Source organism: Bombina bombina, chromosome 1, assembly GCF_027579735.1.
Source record: "Bombina bombina isolate aBomBom1 chromosome 1, aBomBom1.pri, whole genome shotgun sequence".
Lineage (NCBI taxonomy): Eukaryota > Metazoa > Chordata > Amphibia > Anura > Bombinatoridae > Bombina > Bombina bombina.
Genome location: NC_069499.1, coordinates 1,562,209,736 through 1,562,231,068, shown reverse-complemented (window position 1 = coordinate 1,562,231,068; position 21,333 = coordinate 1,562,209,736). Strand labels below are relative to the sequence as shown.

The following is a 21,333-nucleotide window of genomic DNA, read 5'->3' as shown; positions in this document are numbered from 1 at the left end:
CTATGGATAAAAAGAGGGTCTTCTAAAGAACTATATATTCATCAAGGGTTTCTATTACAACTGACGGCCTGCATGATAACAGTCACAATTGCGGCTGTCTTTTGGTTTGACGCTCTAGAAGAGTCCCTTCAGACTGGCTCTCCTTTAGAAGAAATACTGGATAGAATTAAGGCCTCTAATTCTTTTATTTCGGATGCCGCCTTTCAGATTGCCAACTTGGTGGCTAATAATTTAGGATTTTCTATTTTAGATCGCAGAGCCTTATGGTTAAAATCTTGGTCTGCGGATGTGTCCTCTACATCAAAGCTTTTGGCAATTCCTTTCAAGGGTAAGTCCCTGTTGGGGCCTGACTTGAAGGAGATCTTTTCTACATTAGGGGAGGTAAGGGTCACCTCCTACCTCAGAATAAAACATCTAAACAAAGGGGCAGACAGAGTAATTTTCGTTCCTTTCGAAATTTCAAGGGAGTCCCCTCTTCTTCCACTAAACAGGAAGGGAATTTTGCACAAGCCAAGTCCATCTGGAGACCCAACCAGGCTTGGAACAAGGGTAAACAACAAGAAGCCTGCTGCTGCTCCCAAGACAGCATAAAGGAGCGGCCCCTGATCCAGGACCGGATATAGTAGGGGGCAGACTTTCTCTCTTTGTCCAAGCTGGGATAAGAGATGTTCAGGATCCCTGGACACTAGAAATTGTGTCCCAGGGGTGTCAACTGGAGTTCAAAACCTCCCTACCAAGGGGAAGGTTTTATCTTTTCACGATTGTCTGTAGACCAGATAAAAAGAGAGGCGTTCTTACGTTGTGTAAAAGACCTCTCCTCTATGGGAGTAATTTGTCCTGTTCCAATACAGGAACAGGGGCAGGGGTTTTACTTAAATATTTTCGTGGTTCCAAAAAAAGAGGGAACTTTCAGACCCATTTTAGATCTCAAGAGTCTAAACAAGTTTCTCAGAGTCCCATCCTTCAAGATGGAGACTATTCTGACAATTTTTCCATTGATCCAGGAGGGTCAATATATGACTACCGTGGACTTGAAGGATGCATATATTCATATTCCTATCCACAAAGATCATCACCAGTTCCTAAGGTTTGCCTTCCTGGACAAATATTTTCAGTCTGTGGCTCTTCCTTTCGGGCTGGCCGCGGCACCCTGGATCTTCACGAAGGTTCTAGGGTCTCTGCTGGCCTATCTCAGACCGCAGGGCATTGCTGTGGCGCCTTATCTGGATGATATTCTGATCCAGACGTCATCTCATCAACTGACAAAGTCTCATTCCGACATGGTTTTGTCCTTTCTAAGGACTCACGGGTGAAAAGTGAATCTAGAAAGAAGTTCACTAATTCCACAGACAAGGCTTCCTTTTCTGGGAACTCTAATAGACTCTATATCCATGAAGATCTTCTTGACGGAAGTCAGAAAGTTGTAGATTCTGAATACATGCCAAGCCCTTCAGTCCAATTTGTGGTCATCAGTGGTGCAGTGCATGGAGGTAATTGGATTGATGGTGGCAGCAATGGACATCATTCCGTTTGCTCGTTTTCATCTCAGACCTCTACGACTGAGCATGCTCAGACAGTGGAATGGAGATTATGCAAATTTGTCTCCTCAGATAGATCTGGATCAGGAGACAAGATACTTTTTTCTTTGGTTGTTGTCGATGGATCATCTGTCCCAAGGGACGTGCTTCCGCAGACCCTCATGGGTGATAGTGACAACGGACGCCAGTCTACTAGGACGGGGTGCAGTCTGGAATTCCTTGAGAATTCAGGGTGTGTGGACTCGTTCGGAGTCTCTACTTCCAATCAATATTCTGGAATTGAGAGCAATATTCAATGTGCTTCAGGCTTGGCCTCAGTTGGCTTTGGCCAAATTCATCCGATTTCAGTCGGACAATATCATGACTGTGGCTTACATCAATCATCAGGGAGGAACAAGGAGTTCCTTAGCGATGACAGAAGTATCCAAGATAATTCGGTGGGCGGAGGCTCACTCTTATTTTCCTGTCAGCAATCTACATCCCAGGAGTTGACAACTGGAAGGCGGATTTTTTTTGAGCAGACAGACGTTTCATCCGGGGAATGGGAACTCCATCCGGAGGTCTTTGTCACCCTGATTCTCAGATGGAGCAGACCGGAATTGGATCTGATGGCGTCTCGTCAGAATGCCAAGCTTCTGAGATACGGATCCAGGTCCAGGGATCCTCAGGCCGAACTGATAGATGCTTTGGCAGTGCCTTGGTCGTTCAACCTAGCTTATGTGTTCCACCGTTTGCTCTCCTTTCCTGGGTGATTGCACGGATCAAACAGGAGAGGGCTTCTGTGATCCTAATCGCTCCTGCGTGGCCTCGCAGGACTTGGTATGCCGATCTGGTGGACATGTCCTCTCTGCCGCCGTGGAAGCTTCCATTGAGGCAGGACCTTCTCATTCAGGGATCCTTCATCATCTGAATCTAATTTCTCTGCAGCTGACTGCTTGGAGACTAAACGCTTGATTTTATCTAAGCGGGGGTTCTCTGATGCGGTCATTGATACCTTGATTCAGGCACGCAAGCCTGTTACTAGAAAAACTTACCACAGGATATGGCGTAAATATCTTTATTGTTGCGAATCCAAGGGCTACTCATGGAGTAGGGTTAGGATTCCCAGGATATTGTCTTTTCTCCAAGAAGGATTGGAGAAAGGGTTATCAGCAAGTTCCTTAAAGGGGCAGATTTCTGCTTTGTCGATTTTGCTACTCAAGCGTCTGGCTGATATTCCAGACGTTCAGTCCTTTTGTCAGGCTCTGACTAGAATCAAGCCTGTGCTTCGACCAATTACTCCACCCTGGAGCTTGAATTTAGTTCTTTATGTTCTTCAAGGGGTTCCGTTTGAACTCATGCATTCCAAAGATATTAAGTTATTATCTTGGAAAGTTTTATTTTTGGTTGCTATTTCTTCTGCTTGCAGAGTTTCTGAGCTTTCAGCTTTACAATGTGATTCTCCTTATCCTATTTTCCATTCTGATAAGGTAGTTTTACGTACAAAACCTGGTTTCCTTCTAATAAGAATATTAATCAGGAAATTGTTGTTCCTTCCTTATGTCCTAATCCTTCTTCTAAGAAGGAGCGTCTGTTACATAACTTGGACGTGGTCCGTGCCCTGAAGTTTTACTTGCAGGCGACTAAAGAATTTCGTCAATCATCTACTTTGTTTGTTGTTTTTTTCTGGAAGACGTAGGGGCCAGAAAGCTACGGCTACCTCTCTTTCTTTATGGCTGAAGAGTATCATCCGTTTTGCATATGAGACTGCTGGACAGCAGCCTCCTGAAAGAATTACGGCTCATTCTACTAGGGCTGTGGCTTCCTCATGGGCATTTAAAAATGATGCTTCTGTTGAACAGATTTGCAAGGCTGCAACTTGGTTGTCTCTTCACACTTTTTCCAAATTTTACAAATTTGATACTTTTGCGTCGACAGAGGCTGTTTTTGGGAGAAAGGTTCTTCAAGCAGTGGTGCCTTCCGTTTAGGTTCCTGTCTTGTCCCTCCCTTTTATCCGTGTCCTATAGCTTTGGTATTGTATCCCATAAATAAGGATGAAATCCGTGGACTCGTCATATCTTGTAAAAGAAAAGGAAATTTATGCTTACCTGATAAATGTATTTCTTTTACGATATGACGAGTCCACGGCCCACCCTGTTGTTTTTTACTAGAGACAGGTTTTTATTTTTTGTTAAACTTCAGTCACCTCTGCTCCTTGGCTTTTCCTTTCTCTTCCTAACTTCGGTCGAATGACTGGAGGGGGAGGGAAGGGAGGGGCTATATATGCAGCTCTGCTGTGGAGCTCTTTTGCCTCCTCCTGCTGACCAGGAGGCGTAATCCCATAAGTAAGGATGAAATCCGTGGACTCGTCATATCGTAAAAAAAATAAATTTATCAGGTAAGCATAAATTTCCTTTTTTGTAATTTAGTATTTTTTTTTCCGTACTTTAGTTTATTTAATTTAATTGTATTTAATTGTAGTTAGTTTAGGTAATTAATTTAATGATAGTGTAGTGTTAGGTGTAATTGTAACTTAGGTTAGGCTTTATTTTACAGGTAAATTTGTCTTTATTTTAACTAGGTAGTTATTAAATAGTTAATAACTATTTAATAACTATTGTACCTAGTTAAAATAAATACAAAATTGCCTGTAAAATAAAAATAAACCTTGAGATAGCTACAATGTAACTATTAGTTATATTGTAGCTAGCTTAGGGTTTATTTTATAGGTAAGTATTTAGTTTTAAATATGAATTATTTATTTAATAATGGTAATTTTATAAAGATTTATTTTAAATTATATTTAAGTTAGGGCGAGTTAGACTTAGGGTTAGACTTAGGTTTAGGGGTTAATAACTTTAATATAGTGGCAGCGACGTTGTTGGCGGCAGATTAGGGGTTAATAAATGTAGTTAGGTGTCGGCGATGTTAAAGACGGAAGATTGGTGGATAATAAAATTTAAATAGTGTTTGCGAGGTGGGAGTGCAGCGGTTTAGGGGTTAATATATTTATTACAGTGGCGGTGATGTCCCGTTGGCAGATTAGGGGTTAAAAAATGTATTTAAGTGTTTGCGATGTGTGTGTGTGTGGGGGGGGGGCTCGGTTTAGGGGTTAATAGGTAGTTTGTGGGTGTTAGTGTACTTTGTAGCACCTTAGTTAAGAGTTTTATGTTACGGTGTTAGCCCATAAATTTCTTAACTACTGACTTTTAAATGCGGTAGGAGTCTTGACAGGAGAGGGTTTACCGCTCACTTCTTCCAAGACTCGTAATACCAGCGTTAGGAAAATCCCATTGAAAAGATAGGATACGCAATTGACGTAAGGGGATTTGCGGTATGCTCGAGTCCTGGAAATAAAGTGAGCGGTACACCTGTACCTGCCAGACTCGTAATACCAGCGGGCGTTAAAAAGCAGCGTTCGGACCTCTCAACGCTGCTTTTTAAGGCTAACGCAAGACTCGTAATCTAGCCAATAGTTTGTGGATATTTAGAATATGTGATAAATATGTAATTGAAGTACATAGATAAAATAGGTCTGTTAAGTAAGCTGTTCCACAGCCCTAATAAATATATATATATATATATTACCAGCGCTAAACTGTCTGTCTATCCCCTAAGAGGGGATAAGAAAGATATCACAGTGTATATATTCAAGAAATGTATTGTGTGGATATATCGTGCAGCATGAAAAAAAGATTTCAGTGTACCCTTAACACTGTTAGAAATGTGAATGAACAAGAGGTTAAATCAATAAAGCTTCAGCGCACAAATATGTAGTTAGGTTATTAAAAGTATTGTTTATCTATCAAAAAAAACCTTTAGTAATGTGTAATATAGAGAGTCCAAAATATGATTATACAATAGTATTGCTGGTAGATGGTTTACTTCTTACCAGAGATTACCCCAATCATATGAGTTAATGTATGCTCTCAGGAAAACCAATGCTGATCTAGCTCTTGGTCTGTAGTTGTTATCTTCCGTAGCACCGTTTAGATTTCCCCAAGCCTCCTGGTCAATGTATCTCTGGAGTCTTTTTTCAAGCCACTTTCTCTTACTTGGTGTATTCAGTCCACGGATTCATCCTTACTTGTGGGATATTCTCAATCCCTACAGGAAGTGGCAAAGAGAGCACACAGCAAAGCTGTCCATATAGCTCCCCTCAGGCTCCGCCCCCCCAGTCATTCTCTTTGCCGCTCTAACAAGTAGCATCTCCACGGGAGGGTAAAGAGTTTGTGGTGTTAGATTTGTAGTTTTTATTTCTTCAATCAAGAGTTTGTATTTTTAAATAGTGCCGATTTGTACTATTTACTCTGAGGCAGAAAGTGATGAAGATTTCTGCTGAGAGGAAAAAGATTTTAGCATGTCGTAACTAGAATCCATTGCTGTTCCCCACACAGGACTGTTGAGTACCGGAGAACTTCAGTTGGGGGGAACAGTTTGCAGGCTTATACTGCTTAAGGTATGCTCAGTCATTTTTTCTAACAAGACTTGGTAGTGCTAGAAGACTGACAGAAATCCCATGAGGGAAGGTAAGCCATTTTCTGAGACACTGTATAGAATGATGGCTTCAGTTAAGGGCTTTAAGACTGACTGACACTGTGATGGGCTAAATCGATTACTTTATTAGGGTAATCTTATATTTATTAAGTGTTTTAGACGTTGGAAACACTTTTTGGGGACTTTTTTTACGCCTGGCATCTTGTAAGACACCTAATCTGACTCAGAAGGCCCCATAACTCTGGAGTAATGAAGGAGGGGGCCTCATTTTCGCGCCTCAGTTGTGCAGTTGATTTGCAACACAGCTCCATGCAGCTTCACGTGTAGAGCCTTAAGAGTACAGGAGGACTTCAGGGAGGCTTAATTTGCACCTACAAATATAACCCTAAAGGAAGGTAAAGCCACAGCAAAGACTGTGGCATCGTACTGTAGTGGTAAACCGGTTGTTTACTTCATTTTGTTCCGGTTTGGGCATTAAGGGGTTAATTAATTTAAAACTGTGCAATCATTTCAAAGCATTAGGATCATGTGGTGAAAATTGCATTAAGATCGGAGGTTTTTTGATGATTTGGTAAAAAAGTGTGTGCTTTTTATTATTTAAAGACACAAGCGATGCCTAGTACCTCTAGCGCATTGGCCCCTATTACTTTACAACAATTAGCAGCAGTAATGGATAATTCCCTTGCAGCATTTTTATCCAAACTGCCAGTTTTTCCAAGAAAGCGCGATAGCTCAGTTTTAAACACAGAGGATGAGCAATCTGAAGCTTTGGATAATTTATCTGTAGTACCCTCACAAAACTCAGAGGTAGCAGTGAGGGAAGGGCTGTCTGAGGGAGAAATTTCTGACACAGGAAAAGTTTCTCAGCAGGCAGAGTCAGATTCCTTAGCGTTTAAATTTAAGCTGGAACACCTCCGCGTCCTGCTTAAGGAGGTTTTAGCTACGCTGGATGATTGTGACCCCATGGTGGTCCCTGAAAAATTGTGTAAAATGGACAGATTCTTAGAGGTCCCTGTATACACTGAGGCATTTCCGATCCCAAAGAGGGTGGCGGATATTTTGACTAAGGAGTGGGAGAGACCAGGTGTACCCTTTGTTCCCCCACCTATCTTTAAGAAAATGTTCCCCATAAACGACCCTAGGCGGAACGCGTGGCAGACGGTCCCTAAGGTAGAGGGGGCTGTTTCAACACTTGCTAAACGTACAACTATACCAATAGAGGACAGTTGTGCTTTCAAAGATCCTATGGATAAAAAATTGGAAGTATTGCTGAAGAAAATTTTTGTTCAGCAAGGTTTTCTTCTTCAACCAATTGCCTGCATTATTCCGGTAACTACTGCTGCTGCTTTTTGGTTTGAAGCCTTGGAGGAGTCGCTCCAAAGGGAGACTTCATACGATGAGGTCATGGATAGAATTCATGCTCTAAAGCTGGCTAATTCTTTTATCACTGATGCCGCTCTCCAATTAGCTAAGCTAGCGGCGAAAAATTCAGGTTTTGCCATCATGGCGCGCAGAGCGCTTTGGCTCAAATCATGGTCGGCCGATGTGTCGTCCAAAACGAAACTGTTAAATATTCCCTTCAAGGGGAAGACCCTATTTGGCCCAGAGCTGAAAGAAATTATTTCAGATATCACTGGGGGCAAGGGCCATGCCCTTCCACAAGATAGGCCGTTTAAGGCCAAAAACAAGGCTAATTTTCGCTCCTTTCGCAACTTCCGGAGCGGACCTGCCACTACCTCTGCTGCCGCAAAGCAAGATAACGCTTCCCAGCCCAAAGCAACCTGGAAACCCTTGCAGGGCTGGAATAAGGGTAAACAGGCCAAGAAGCCTGCTCCTGCTTCCAAGACAGCATGAAGGGGTAGCCCCCGATCCGGGACCGGATCTAGTAGGGGGCAGACTTTCTCTCTTCGCTCAGGCCTGGGCAAGAGATGTTCCAGATCCCTGGGCATTAGAAATAGTTGCTCAGGAGTACCTTCTAGAATTCAAGGATTCTCCCCCAAGGGGAAGGCTCCACATTTCTCATTTGTCTTCAGACCAAATAAAGAAACAGGCGTTCTTACGCTGTGTAGAAGATCTTCTAAAAATGGGAGTGATACACCCAGTTCCTATTGGAGAACAAGGACTGGGCTTTTACTCAAACCTGTTCGTAGTTCCCAAAAAGGAGGGAACTTTCAGGCCAATCCTGGACCTAAAAATTCTAAACAAATTCCTAAGAGTTCCGTCTTTCAAGATGGAAACCATTCGGACAATCTTGCTGATGATCCAGGAGGGTCAATATATGACTACCGTGGATCTAAAGGATGCGTACCTACATATTCCTATCCACAAAGATCACCATCAATTCCTAAGGTTCGCCTTTCTGGACAAACATTACCAGTTTGTGGCCCTTCCTTTCGGGTTGGCCACCGCTCCCAGAATTTTCACAAAAGTGCTAGGGTCCCTTCTAGCGGTACTAAGACCGCGGGGCATTGCAGTAGCACCTTACCTAGACGACATATTGATACAGGCATCGTCATTTCAAAGAGCCAAGGCTCATACGGACATCGTTCTGGCCTTTCTAAGGTCTCACGGGTGGAAGGTGAACGTAGAAAAGAGTTCTCTGTCCCCGCTCACAAGGGTTCCCTTTCTGGGAACACTAATAGACTCGGTAGAAATGAAAATCTTTCTGACAGAGGTCAGGAAGTCAAAACTGTTGAATACTTGCCGAGTTCTTCATTCCATTCCTCGGCCTTCCGTGGCTCAGTGCATGGAAGTAATTGTTTTAATGGTTGCGGCAAATGACGTAGTTCCTTTCGCCCGAATCCATCTCAGACCACTGCAGCTGTGCATGCTCAAACAGTGGAATGGAGATTACGCAGATTTGTCTCCTCAAAATTCAAATGGATCAAAAGACCAGAGACTCTCTTCTCTGGTGGTTGTCTCAAGATCACCTGTCTCAGGGTATGAGCTTCTGCAGACCGGAGTGGATCATTGTCACGACCGATGCCAGTCTGGTAGGCTGGGGTGCGTTCTGGAACTCCCTGAAGGCTCAGGGACTATGGTCTCGGGAATAATCTCTTCTCCCGATAAACATTTTGGAACTGAGAGCGATATTCAATACGCTCCAGGCGTGGCCTCAACTAGCAGAGGCCAAATTCATCAGATTTCAGTCGGACAACATCACGACTGTAGCGTACATCAATCATCAGGGAGGAACAAAGAGTTCCCTACCGATGAAGGAAGTATCCAAGATTATCAAATGGGCGGAGGATCACTCCTGCCATCTATCTGCAATTCACATCCCAGGGGTAGACAACTGGGAGGCGGATTTTCTAAGTCGTCAGACTTTCCATCCGGGGGAGTGGGAACTCCACCCGGAGGTTTTTGCTCAGCTGACCCAGCTTTGGGGCATTCCAGAGTTGGATCTGATGACGTCCCGTCAGAACACCAAACTTCCCCTTTACGGATCAAGATCCAGGGATCCCAAGGCGGCATTGATAGATGCATTAATAGCGCCTTGGTCATTCAGTCTAGCTTATGTCTTTCCACAGTTTCCTCTTCTCCCTCGGCTAATAGCCAGAATCAAACAGGAGAAGGCTTTGGTAATTCTGATAGCGCTTGCGTGGCCACGCAGGACTTGGTATGCAGACCTAGTGGACATGTCATCGGTCCCACCATGGACACTGCCATCGAGGCAGGATCTTCTAATCCAAGGTCCTTTCAAGCATCCAAATCTAGTTTCTCTGCAACTGACTGCTTGGAGATTGAACGCTTAATCCTAGCTAAGCGGGGCTTCTCTGAATCAGTTATAGATACTCTGTTACAGGCCAGAAAGCCTGTCACCAGGAAAATTTACCATAAGATATGGCAGAAATATCTTTGTTGGTGTGAATCCAAGGGTTACTCGTGGAGTAAGGTTAGGATTCCAAGGATATTGTCTTTTCTCCAAGAAGTTTTGGAGAAAGGTCTGTCAGCTAGTTTGTTAAAGGGACAGATATCTGCTCTGTCTATCCTGTTACACAAGCGTCTGGCAGCTGTACCAGACGTTCAGGCGTTTGCACAGGCCCTAGTGAGAATCAAGCCTGTCTACAGACCTGTGGCTCCTCCATGGAGCCTAAATTTAGTTATTTCAGTTCTTCAAGGGGTTCCGTTTGAACCTTTGCATTCCATAGATATTAAGTTATTATCTTGGAAATTTTTGTTTTTAGTAGCTATTTCTTCTGCTCGAAGAGTTTCAGAATTGTCTGCTTTACAGTGCAATTCACCCTATCTGGTGTTCCATGCAGATAAGGTTGTTTTGCGTACTAAGCCTGGTTTCCTTCCAAAGGTGGTTTCTAATAAGAATATTAACCAGGAAATCATTGTTCCTTCTCTGTGCCCTAATCCAGTTTCTAAGACGGAACGACTGTTGCACAATCTTGATGTGGTTCGTGCTTTAAAATTCTATTTAAAAGCAACTAAAGATTTCAGACAAACATCATCCTTGTTTGTTGTGTATTCTGGTAAGAGGAGAGGTCAGAAAGCGACTGCTACCTCTCTTTCCTTCTCGCTGAAAAGCATCATCCGATTGGCTTATGAGACTGCTGGAAGCAGCCTCCTGAACGAATTACAGCTCATTCCACCAGAGCTGTGGCTTCCACATGGGCTTTTAAGAATGAGGCTTCTGTTGAACAGATTTGTAAGGCAGCGACTTGGTCTTCACTGCATACATTCGCCAAATTTTACAAATTCGATACTTTTGCTTCTTCGGAGGCTATTTTTTGGGAGAAAGGTTTTGCAAGCAGTGGTGCCTTCCGTTTAGGTTACCTGACTTGTTCCCTCCCTTCATCCGTGTCCTATTGCTTTGGTATTGGTATCCCACAAGTAAGGATGAATCCGTGGACTGAATACACCAAGTAAGAGAAAACAGAATTTATGCTTACCTGATAAATTACTTTCTCTTACAGGTGTATTCAGTCCACGGCCCGCCCTGATATTTAAGTCAGGTTCAAATTTAATTTCAATAACTACAGTCACCACTGCACCCTATGGTTCTCCTTTTTCTCCTAACCGTTGGTCGAATGACTGGGGGGGGGCGGAGCCTGAGGGGAGCTATATGGACAGCTTTGCTGTGTGCTCTCTTTGCCACTTCCTGTAGGGATTGAGAATATCCCACAAGTAAGGATGAATCCGTGGACTGGATACACCGTAAGAGAAAGTAATTTTTCAGGTAAGCATAAATTCTGTTTTTCTGGTAGAAATTTCCAGTTTTCTCTGATGTGTTGCCTTGGTGTCTCCCAGGAGTATGGTATTTCTAGTAGAAATTCTCTGGTCACCAATTCTTTCTCCCCTAAACTAAAGCTGCAGCTTGTGCTTCATGTGATCTTTAAAATGTCCTTTGTTCAGTTCATACTTTATCCTTATACGAATTATTAGCAGAATGTTCTTTATTAATTGTCCATAAAATCCTCTTTCCTTTATGGTTCCGTTTGAATTTCAAGTGAGCTATAATACCTGGCACCTTTCAGTGCAGCTTTAGATGAAAAGCAAGAATCCCATTTGGTTGTAGTCTGCAGGGACCAAAGAATATGTTAGCTTGCTGTTCCCTGCTCCTGTAAGTATAGTAACCTTTATTAGTGAGTATAAGAAGCTGATAAAAGTTACTATACTTACAGGATCAGGGAACAGCAAGCTAACATATCCAACCAAATGGGATTCTTGCTTTTCATCTAAAGCTGCACTGAAAGGTGCCAGGTATTATAGCTCACTTGAAATGAAAACGGAAACATAAAGGAAAGAGGATAACATGGACAATTAATAAAGAACATTCTTCTAATAGTTCGTATAAGGATAAAGTATGAACTGAACAAAGGACATGTTAAAGATCACATGAAGCACAAGCTTTCTGACATAACACACACACACATATATATATATATATATATATATATATATATATATACACACACACAAGTATGTGCAATGATATATGTACAAATTCTAGCATTAATAATCATTTATTTAAAAAAAATGAGATAAAAGCATATCATGACTTCTAGAAATACAAATACACATGAATTTATGTGAAAGTATCATATAACAGATTTTTTTGTATAAAAAATAAATATAAAAATAACTTTCTATGAGATATTGTTTGTTGAGGTATAAATGTAGCTTTTTCTTGGACATTAACAGTTGAAAAATAAAAGATTAGCTTTAGAGAAATGTGCTTGTTTAGGAATGAAATGGTATAAATAAAGTTAGAAAAACCTGAATAACCGCAATATCGATGACTGTTAGTTAACAACAGTCCGATGCTCTTCGCACTGTATTTGACGCAAGTTTTTGACGGCTTTTTTGATAAATAAGGGTATCGTCTTGAGATCTGCGTCAGCGATTTCTGGCGAGCGTATTGACGCCGGGGCATGTACTGAGATTGATGCTTTGATAAATTGACCCCTTAGACTCACATCAGGAAAAGAAAACATTCCAGGTTGTTTGATAAATATGTCTTTCTTTCATGTAATTAGCAAGAGTCCATGAGCTAGTGACGTATGGGATATACATTCCTACCAGGAGGGGCAAAGTTTCCCAAACCTCAAAATGCCTATAAATTCACCCCTCACCACACCCACAATTCAGTTTTTACAAACTTTGCCTCCTATGGAGGTGGTGAAGTAAGTTTGTGCTAGATTCTACGTTGATATGCGCTCCGCAGCAAGTTGGAGCCCGGTTTTCCTCTCAGCGTGCAGTGAATGTCAGAGGGATGTGAGGAGAGTATTGCCTATTTGAATGCAGTGATCTCCTTCTACGGGGTCTATTTCATAGGTTCTCTGTTATCGGTCGTAGAGATTCATCTCTTACCTCCCTTTTCAGATCGACGATATACTCTTATTTATATACCATTACCTCTGCTGATTCTCGTTTCAGTACTGGTTTGGCTTTCTACAAACATGTAGATGAGTGTCCTGGGGTAAGTAAATCTTATTTTCTGTGACACTCTAAGCTATGGTTGGGCACTTTGTTTATAAAGTTCTAAATATATGTATTCAAACATTTATTTGCCTTGACTCAGAATGTTCAACATTCCTTATTTTCAGACAGTCAGTTTCATATTTGGGATAATGCATTTGAATCAAACATTTTTTCTTACCTTTTTTGGCGCAAAAAATCTTTTCCGTTTCCGGCGTCATACGTGTCGCCGGAAGTTGCGTCATTTTTTGACGTTCTTTTGCGCCAAAAATGTCGGCGTTCCGGATGTGGCGTAATTTTTGGCGCCAAAAGCATTTAGGCGCCAAATAATGTGGGCGTCTTATTTGGCGCTAAAAAATATGGGCGTCGCTTTTGTCTCCACATTATTTAAGTCTCATTTTTCATTGCTTCTGGTTGCTAGAAGCTTGTTCTATGGCATTTTTTCCCATTCCTGAAACTGTCATTTAAGGAATTTGATCAATTTTGCTTTATATGTTGTTTTTTCTCTTACATATTGCAAGATGTCTCACGTTGCATCTGAGTCAGAAGATACTTCAGGAAAATCGCTGTCTAGTGCTGGAACTACCAAAGCTAAGTGTATCTGCTGTAAACTTTTGGTAGCTATTCCTCCGGCTGTTGTTTGTATTAATTGTCATGACAAACTTGTTAATGCAGATAATATTTCCTTTAGTAATGTACCATTGCCTGTTGCAGTTCCTTCAACATCTAAGGTGCAGAATGTTCCTGATAACATAAGAGATTTTGTTTCTGAATCCATCAAGAAGGCTATGTCTGTTATTTCTCCTTCTAGAAAACATAAAAAATCTTTTAAAACTTCTCTCCCTACAGATGAATTTTTAAATAAACATCATCATTCTGATTCTGATGACTCTTCTGGTTCAGAGGATTCTGTCTCAGAGATTGATGCTGATAAATCTTCATATTTATTTAAAATGGAATTTATTCGTTCTTTACTTAAAGAAGTACTAATTGCTTTAGAAATAGAGGATTCTGGTCCTCTTGATACTAATTCTAAACGTTTAGATAAGGTATTTAAATCTCCTGTGGTTATTCCAGAAGTTTTTCCTGTTCCTAATGCTATTTCTGAAGTAATTTCTAAAGAATGGGATAAATTGGGTAATTCATTTACTCCTTCTAAACGTTTTAAGCAATTATATCCTGTGCCGTCTGACAGATTAGAATTTTGGGACAAAATCCCTAGAGTTGATGGGGCTATTTCTACCCTTGTTAAACGTACTACTATTCCTACGTCAGATGGTACTTCGTTTAAGGATCCTTTAGATAGGAAAATTGAATCCTTTCTAAGAAAAGCTTATCTGTGTTCAGGTAATCTTCTTAGACCTGCTATATCATTGGCTGATGTTGCTGCAGCTTCAACTTTTCGGTTGGAAACTTTAGCGCAACAAGTAACGGATCATGATTCTCATAATATTATTATTCTTCTTCAGCATGCTAATAATTTTATCTGTGATGCCATTTTTGATATTATCAGAGTTGATGTCAGGTTTATGTCTCTAGCTATTTTAGCTAGAAGAGCTTTATGGCTTAAGACTTGGAATGCTGATATGGCTTCTAAATCAACTCTACTTTCCATTTCTTTCCAGGGTAACAAATTATTTGGTTCTCAGTTGGATTCTATTATCTCAACTGTTACTGGTGGGAAAGGAACTTTTTTACCACAGGATAAAAAATCTAAGGGTAAAAACAGGGCTAATAATCATTTTCGTTCCTTTCGTTTCAACAAAGAACAAAAGCCTGATCCTTTATCCTCAGGAGCAGTTTCAGTTTGGAAACCATCTCCAGTCTGGAATAAATCCAAGCCTTCTAGAAAGGCAAAGCCTGCTTCTAAGTCCACATGAAGGTGCGGCCCTCGTTCCAGCTCAGCTGGTAGGGGGCAGGTTACGTTTTTTCAAAGAAATTTGGATCAATTCTGTTCACAATCTTTGGATTCAGAACATTGTTTCAGAAGGGTACAGAATTGGTTTCAAGATGAGACCTCCTGCAAAGAGATTTTTTCTTTCCCGTGTCCCAGTAAATCCAGTGAAAGCTCAAGCATTTCTGAATTGTGTTTCAGATCTAGAGTTGGCTGGAGTAATTATGCCAGTTCCAGTTTCGGAACAGGGGATGGGGTTTTATTCAAATCTCTTCATTGTACCAAAGAAGGAGAATTCCTTCAGACCAGTTCTGGATCTAAAAATATTGAATCGTTATGTAAGGATACCAACGTTCAAAATGGTAACTGTAAGGACTATCTTGCCTTTTGTTCAGCAAGGGCATTATATGTCCACAATAGATTTACAGGATGCATATCTGCATATTCCGATTCATCCAGATCATTATCAGTTCCTGAGATTCTCTTTTCTGGACAAGCATTACCAGTTTGTGGCTCTGCCGTTTGGCCTAGCTACAGCTCCAAGAATTTTTACAAAGGTTCTCGGTGCCCTTCTGTCTGTAATCAGAGAACAGGGTATTGTGGTATTCCTTATTTGGACGATATCTTGGTACTTGCTCAGTCTTTACATTTAGCAGAATCTCATACGAATCGACTTGTGTTGTTTCTTCAAAATCATGGTTGGAGGATCAATTTACCAAAAAGTTCATTGATTCCTCAGACAAGGGTAACCTTTCTGGGTTTCCAGATAGATTCAGTATCCATGACTCTGTCTTTAACAGACAAGAGACGTCTAAAATTGATTTCAGCTTGTCGAAATCTTCAGTCACAATCATTCCCTTCGGTAGCCTTATGCATGGAAATTCTAGGTCTTATGACTGCTGCATCAGACGCGATCCCCTTTGCTCGTTTTCACATGCGACCTCTTCAGCTCTGTATGCTGAATCAATGGTGCAAGGATTACACAAAGATATCTCAATTAATATCTTTAAAACCGATTGTACGACACTCTCTGACGTGGTGGACAGATCACCATCGTTTAATTCAGGGGGCTTCTTTTGTGCTTCCGACCTGGACTGTAATTTCAACAGATGCAAGTCTCACAGGTTGGGGAGCAGTGTGGGGATCTCTGATAGCACAAGGAGTTTGGGAATCTCAGGAGGTGAGATTACCGATCAATATTTTGGAACTCCGTGCAATTTTCAGAGCTCTTCAGTTTTGGCCTCTTCTGAAGAGAGAATCGTTCATTTGTTTTCAGACAGACAATGTCACAACTGTGGCATACATCAATCATCAAGGAGGGACTCACAGTCCTCTGGCTATGAAAGAAGTATCTCGAATTCTGGTTTGGGCGGAATCCAGCTCCTGTCTAATCTCTGCGGTTCATATCCCAGGTATAGACAATTGGGAAGCGGATTATCTCAGTCGCCAAACGTTGCATCTGGGCGAATGGTCTCTTCACCCAGAGGTATTTCTTCAGATTGTTCAAATGTGGGAACTTCCAGAAATAGATCTGATGGCGTCTCATCTAAACAAGAAACTTCCCAGGTATCTGTCCAGATCCCGGGATCCTCAGGCGGAGGCAGTGGATGCATTATCACTTCCTTGGAAGTATCATCCTGCCTATATCTTTCCGCCTCTAGTTCTTCTTCCAAGAGTAATCTCCAAGATTCTGAAGGAATGCTCGTTTGTTCTGCTGGTAGCTCCGGCATGGCCTCACAGGTTTTGGTATGCGGATCTTGTCCGGATGGCCTCTTGCCAACCGTGGACTCTTCCGTTAAGACCAGACCTTCTGTCGCAAGGTCCTTTTTTCCATCAGGATCTGAAATCCTTAAATTTAAAGGTATGGAGATTGAACGCTTGATTCTTGGTCAAAGAGGTTTCTCTGACTCTGTGATTAATACTATGTTACAGGCGCGTAAATCTGTATCTAGAGAGATATATTATAGAGTCTGGAAGACCTATATTTCTTGGTGTTTTTCTCATCATTTTTCTTGGCATTCTTTTAGAATACCGAGAATTTTACAGTTTCTTCAGGATGGTTTAGATAAGGGTTTGTCCGCAAGTTCCTTGAAAGGTCAAATCTCTGCTCTTTCTGTTCTTTTTCACAGAAAGATTGCTATTCTTCCTGATATTCATTGTTTTGTACAAGCTTTGGTTCGTATAAAACCTGTCATTAAGTCAATTTCTCCTCCTTGGAGTTTGAATTTGGTTCTGGGGGCTCTTCAAGCTCCTCCGTTTGAACCTATGCATTCATTGGACATTAAATTACTTTCTTGGAAAGTTTTGTTCCTTTTGGCAATCTCTTCTGCCAGAAGAGTTTCTGAATTATTTGCTCTTTCTTGTGAGTCTCCTTTTCTGATTTTTCATCAGGATAAGGCGGCGTTGCGAACTTCTTTTGAATTTTTACCTAAAGTTGTGAATTCCAACAACATTAGTAGAGAAATTGTGGTTCCTTCATTATGTCCTAATCCTAAGAATTCTAAGGAGAAATCGTTGCATTCTTTGGATGTTGTTAGAGCTTTGAAATATTATGTTGAAGCTACTAAGTCTTTCCGAAAGACTTCTAGTTTATTTGTTATCTTTTCCGGTTCTAGAAAAGGCCAGAAAGCTTCTGCCATTTCTTTGGCATCTTGGTTGAAATCTTTAATTCATTTTGCCTATGTTGAGTCGGGTAAAACTCCGCCTCAAAGGATTACAGCTCATTCTACTAGGTCAGTTTCTACTTCCTGGGCGTTTAGGAATGAAGCTTCGGTTGATCAGATTTGCAAAGCAGCAACTTGGTCTTCTTTGCGTACTTTTACTAAATTCTACCATTTTGATGTATTTTCTTCTTCTGAAGCAGTTTTTGGTAGAAAAGTACTTCAGGCAGCGGTTTCAGTTTGAATCTTCTGCTTATGTTTTTCATTAAACTTTATTTTGGGTGTGGATTATTTTCAGCAGGAATTGGCTGTCTTTATTTTATCCCTCCCTCTCTAGTGACTCTTGTGTGGAAAGATCCACATCTTGGGTAGTCATTATCCCATACGTCACTAGCTCATGGACTCTTGCTAATTACATGAAAGAAAACATAATTTATGTAAGAACTTACCTGATAAATTCATTTCTTTCATATTAGCAAGAGTCCATGAGGCCCGCCCTTTTTTTGTGGTGGTTTTGATTTTTGTATAAAGCACAATTATTCCAATTCCTTATTTTATATGCTTTCGCACTTTTTTATCACCCCACTTCTTGGCTATTCGTTAAACTGAATTGTGGGTGTGGTGAGGGGTGTATTTATAGGCATTTTGAGGTTTGGGAAACTTTGCCCCTCCTGGTAGGAATGTATATCCCATACGTCACTAGCTCATGGACTCTTGCTAATATGAAAGAAATGAATTTATCAGGTAAGTTCTTACATAAATTATGTTTTCTTGCATGAAGTGTCTAACACTGGATCTGAAAAACCTCTTTGAGACAAAATCATTCAATCGCCATGCTGTCAAATTGAGAGTTTTGAGATTTTGATGGAAGAAGTGGCCTTTAGAGAGAAGGTTCTTCCGAAGATGATGATTCCAAGGCATTTTTATTAGATTTGCGTGTTAAGCCCTGCAAGGCCATTCAAAAGCAATTTGAGTCAGTGAAGTCCTTTCCTCTTTTATTCTGGATAGTTAAGCAAAAGGAGAAAAGATGTACCACTACATCTATTAGAGTTGCTTGTGGATATCAAGATCTTGCACTAGGGTTGCACCGATACTAGGATCTGTGCTGATACAGAGTATTGCTCCAATGTTTAAACCAATACCTCCAGATCTTAGATCTTACCCATACACCAACTTGTGGCTTTTTTTCAAACTGCATGTTCCCATTTAATTTTCAGCTGGAGTGGAGATTTAACTAAAAATTGTTTACTTCTGTTCCACCAATACAAATTGCTGTTGCAGTGCTCCAAAAGCAGCTACTATACAGCTGGAAGCCTACCTGGGATAGATCTGTACCTCGTTCAGACAAACCCTTAAAGTACTGGGCAGTTAATAAACTGAGATTTCCAGCTCCGGCTAAAGTGGCAAAAAAATATATTTCTGCCCCATGCAGTAGTTTGGAAAGTGAAAGACTATTCAGCTTAGCGTCAAACGTTCTTACTGATAGCAGAAACAGACTTATAGCTAAACATGCATAGACGCTTCTGTTCATTAAAAAGAACTTCTAATTGCTAGATTGCCTTTTATACTGCTAGTTCTCATCTTGCACAATTATTTTTAAAACGTACTGTACTCTGAGGAACATCCTCATCTTATATAATTGCAGGAAGAGTGTTCATAAGACAAATTAAGTTAATTCCTATGAACACACATCCTACAATCATAGGACTAGATTTAGATTACATTTGATTGGTAAGCTTTACCAATGCTTTGTTCATTTTCCATCTTTATTGGCCTCTAGTTATCAAGTTGTCTACTTACCTGCATTCGCCGGCCCAATACGCTCACCTAAGCTCACCTTACATCGCCGCCACGGACCTGAATACGTTCGCCAAAGTTATCAAGAAAGCTGTCAAGAAGCCGCGCACCAAGTAGGGAGCGATGAGCAGCGGACTGTTGTTAACTGACAGTCATCGATCTTGCTGCTCATCGGCTTCTTCGCAGCTTTCTTGCTAGCCTGTCACTAAGCACCCACACTAAACTATAGTTTTACCCCCTTAACCGCCGCTCTGGAAGCCCCCCCGCACCTAAACAAAATTATAACCCCCTAAACCGCTGCTCCCGGACCCCGCTGGCACTATAATAAAGTTTTTAAGCCCTAAACCTCCGCTCCCGGACCCCGCCGCCACTATAATAATTATATGAACCCCGAAACCTCCGCTCCCGGACCCCCGCCTCCACCTACATTATACCTATTAACCCTTAATCTGCCGCCCCCTATTCCGCCGCCACCTACATAAAGTTATTAACCACTATCCTGCCGATCCCAGACCCCGCCGCAAAAAAATTCATTGTTTAACCCCTAAACCACCGCACCTGGAGCCCGCCGCCACCTACATTACATTTATTAACCCCTCTCCTGCCCCCCTACACCGCCGCCACCTACATTACATTGATTAACCCCTAATCTACCCCCCCTACACCGCCGCCACTATATTAAACCCAAAACCTAAGTCTAACCCTAACCCCCCCCCCAACTTAAATATTATTTAAATTAATCTAAATAAATATTCCTATCATTAAATAAATTAATCCTATTTAAAACTAAATACTTACCGATAAAATAAACCCTAAGATAGCTACAATATAATTAATAATTACATTGTAGCTATTTTAGAGTTTATTTTTCTTCTATAAGATAAGACGAGTCCACAGATTCATCCTTTACATCCTTTTCCTGCTAACAGGAAGTGGCAAAGAGCACCACAGCAGAGCTGTCTATATAGTTCCTCCCTTGACTCCACCCCCCATTCATTCTCTTTGCCTACTCTACGTAATAGGAAGGGTAAAGTGAAAGAGGTGATAAAATGTTATATTATTTCTCCAACATTGGTGTGTCCGGTCCACGGCGTCATCCATTACTTGTGGGAATATTCTCTTCCCCAACAGGAAATGGCAAAGAGCACAGCAAAAGCTGTCCATATAGCCCCTCCTTGGCTCCACCCACCCCCCCAGTCATTCTCTTTGCCGCTCTGAACAAGTAGCATCTCCACGGAGATGGTGAAGAGTATGTGGTGTTTAGTTGTAGGTTTTTATTCTTCTATCAAAAGTTTGTTATTTTGAAATGGTACTGGTATGTACTATTTACTCTGAAACAGAAAGAGATGAAGAGTTCTGTTTAAAAGAGGAGTATGATTTCTCCAACATAGGTGTGTCCGGTCCACGGCGTCATCCTTACTTGTGGGATATTCTCCTCCCCAACAGGAAATGGCAAAGAGCCCAGCAAAGCTGGTCACATGATCCCTCCTAGGCTCCGCCTTCCCCAGTCATTCTCTTTGCCGTTGTACAGGCAACATCTCCACGGAGATGGCTTAGAGTTTTTTAGTGTTTAACTGTAGTTTTTATTATTCAATCAAGAGTTTGTTATTTTAAAATAGTGCTGGTATGTACTATTTACTCTGAAACAGAAAAGAGATGAAGATTTCTGTTTGTAAGAGGAAAATGATTTTAGCAACCGTTACTAAAATCGATGGCTGTTCCACACAGGACTGTTGAGAGGAATTAACTTCAGTTGGGGGAACAGTGAGCAGACTTTTGCTGCTTGAGGTATGACACATTCTAACAAGACGATGTAATGCTGGAAGCTGTCATTTTCCCTATGGGATCCGGTAAGCCATTTTTATTACAGAGTAAATAAGGGCTTCACAAGGGCTTGTTAAGACTGTAGACATTTTCTGGGCTAAATCGATTCATATATAACATATTTAGCCTTGAGGAATCATTTAATATGGGTATTTTTGTAAAATAATATCGGCAGGCACTGTTTTAGACACCTTATTCTCTAGGGGCTTTCCCT

General features: G+C 41.3%; 1 protein-coding gene across 1 annotated transcript in view; it reads left to right on the top strand.

Moving 5' to 3' along the window:
- TNRC6C (trinucleotide repeat containing adaptor 6C) overlaps positions 1 to 21,333 on the top strand; it is a 1,532,250-nt gene that overhangs the window by 565,555 nt on the left and 945,362 nt on the right. The window lies entirely within an intron of this gene.